The sequence below is a fragment of the Ornithodoros turicata genome, chromosome 1 (assembly GCF_037126465.1).
Source record: "Ornithodoros turicata isolate Travis chromosome 1, ASM3712646v1, whole genome shotgun sequence".
Taxonomy (NCBI): Eukaryota; Metazoa; Arthropoda; class Arachnida; order Ixodida; family Argasidae; genus Ornithodoros; species Ornithodoros turicata.
In genome coordinates this window covers 77,089,058-77,091,405 of record NC_088201.1, presented here as the reverse complement: position 1 = coordinate 77,091,405, position 2,348 = coordinate 77,089,058, and the positions used below count along the sequence as shown (strand labels likewise).

The following is a 2,348-nucleotide window of genomic DNA, read 5'->3' as shown; positions in this document are numbered from 1 at the left end:
TTCGGAATCCACCACGGAAACAAATAGCCGCGCTACCAAGGTAAAGTGTGCTACACCAGCTACAAGGGCTGCATCCGTCTCGAAAGTGATGGTCGTAATCTTGTGCTGAATGTGACTTGTTAGTTACTCTAAAAGTGTGTTTTTTATTTGCTTGTTTTTTGCGCGACATGATTTTTCGCGTTTTTCGAGACCGCCAAAAAATTCGCAAATTTAATTGTACCCGCGAAGTCGACAGTCACCGAGATATATGAGGTTGCGTTTTTCGCGAATAGTATAGGGTGTTTTCACATGACGTCAAGCGAACCCGTTTGGACTCCATGGTGGTGGTCACTTTTCGGCGCAGCTGCCGGACTTATCTAGCATTCTAGTGTTGAAATCCGGACGCGTCCGTACCCCTCTTTTATCCCAAAGGCGCTTCGTCATTGTCGTTCTCACATTTTCTTTTATGAAAACTATGGTTGTCGCATCGAAAAATAGCGCAGTTTGTCATCTTGCAATGCCGCTAGCACGAAAAGTGACCATCAGTGGGAGGAGCTTCCGAGCATGTCACGTCACTGCACGTCACGCAATGGCGTCATGCACATGTTGTCCCGCCCACTGGTGGTCACGCTTCTGCAGCTAGCTGAACTGTGTCCTCGTGGTATTTGTTTTTGTACGCGACGCTATGGTAAACTGCGCTATTTACGGTTGTAACGAGAGAAGTTTCCGCAAGAAAAAGAGGAAGAGAGAAGAGGAAGACGAGGATTCACGTGAGACGTCGCTGGTAAACGAATATTTGCAAAATGACGATGACAAAAATGTTGCAGAAGAGGAGGAGCGACGAGTGGCTCTCACGCATCAACCGAAAAGACATGCAAGCAAGTGCCACCCATTACAGAATGTGCAGCAAACACTTCGTATCTGGTGCGCTGATGTTTTGATCTGGTATGCTTCGCATTACGTGCAAAAGTATTCAGTCTTTACCTGATATGAGCGGCAGCGACAGCTAGAGTTTAGAAGAACATAACTAGGCCAGTTTCAGGTGAACCACCACTTCTGTACGATGTCAACAACCCGTACTGGGCACCAAGCGTCCAGCTTGGTCACAACAAGTGACTGCACTGTAATTTAGACAGGTACCTGGTACTTGCTCATTGTGTCTGTCTTCATGCATATCTCATACTGTGTCATTGCGATTTCATGTAGATACAGTAGGCGCAAGAATAGGGCAGCATGCCAGGCAGGAGTTGCAAGGCACCTCACAGAACTCAAAAATGTGCCTGTGGCTGACAGCGCTGGTACAGACACAGAAGCATCAGAGTGTGGACTCAGTTGAGGTAGTGGTCATCTTACCATTAAACTTACTAACATGTTAAGTACTTTAATCCAGATAATTTGCAAAAGGATATGCTTTGGTGACTTAAATGATGTGAAATTTTGATTTAGACATTTCGGTGGATCACCCATTTGCAGATGATGAAGACGGGCAACTACAGGATGCGCTTTCACATGACAAGGCAATTGCATCGGGTAAGTTTCAAGTTGTGCGTAGCAATTCATTGCTAGATAACTGACAGGACCTGTTCACATTTTTGCAGATATCTCCATGGCTGATATTCTCCGACTTGAAGAAGAAATCCGAAGGTTAAACCACGAGGTCTACAAGCTGAAGGCACATATGGCACATACGAGAAATGACACAAGCGTATTTTCAGAATGACTCTGCTGCAGTGAAGTTTTACTCTGGACTTCCCAACTATGCAATGTTGCTTACAGTTTTCGATTTGATTGAGAACCATGTCCACCATACATCTTGCAATTCTTTGACGAAATTTCAGGAGATAATGTTAACTTTGGTTCGGCTTTGTTTAAACGTGCCTCTTCAAGATCTTGCTTAGGTTTTCGGTGTCAATATCAACAGCATCACGAATAGTTGAGAAGTGGATAAATGCAATGTATGTATGTCTAAAGGGTCTGGGGTCGGATTCACAAACGCGATCGTAAGTTACGCTAAGATGCGCTAAGACGTCGTAGCCTGCGACGCGCGTACGACGGCGTCGTAAGCGCGATTCACAAAGCTATCGTAGTGGATAGGGTACCCCCTTTGACGAGGAAGAGGAAGTTGCTCGCTTCCTGTCACGTGCACCTCGGAGACAAACAGCCAAAGGGTGCGAGACTATGTTTTCGCTATGGTAACGATGACGAAAATTTGTGATCGCACGAATAAGAGTCGTCCCATTAGAAGAAGACGAAGTTGTTCGTCCCCAAATTTTTTGTTACTGCACGTGCTCTCGGCCTTTCGGTAGCCATAATGGATGCCATGCAATCACAGGCGAAACGCGTTCGATGACACAGCAAATATATTCCCA

At 45.6% G+C, this 2,348-nt stretch overlaps 1 long non-coding RNA gene across 2 annotated transcripts; it reads left to right on the top strand.

Moving 5' to 3' along the window:
* Positions 1-1,273: 1,273 nt before the first annotated feature.
* LOC135401138 (uncharacterized) lies at positions 1,274-1,755 on the top strand. 2 transcript variants are annotated; one of them, XR_010424729.1, is made up of 3 exons: positions 1,274-1,316; positions 1,426-1,509; positions 1,578-1,755. It is a non-coding gene; the product is annotated as an uncharacterized LOC135401138 (long non-coding RNA). The 2 variants fall into 2 exon arrangements; XR_010424731.1 differs by having other exon boundaries at positions 1,276-1,316; positions 1,453-1,509.
* The last annotated feature ends 593 nt before the right edge of the window (positions 1,756-2,348 follow it).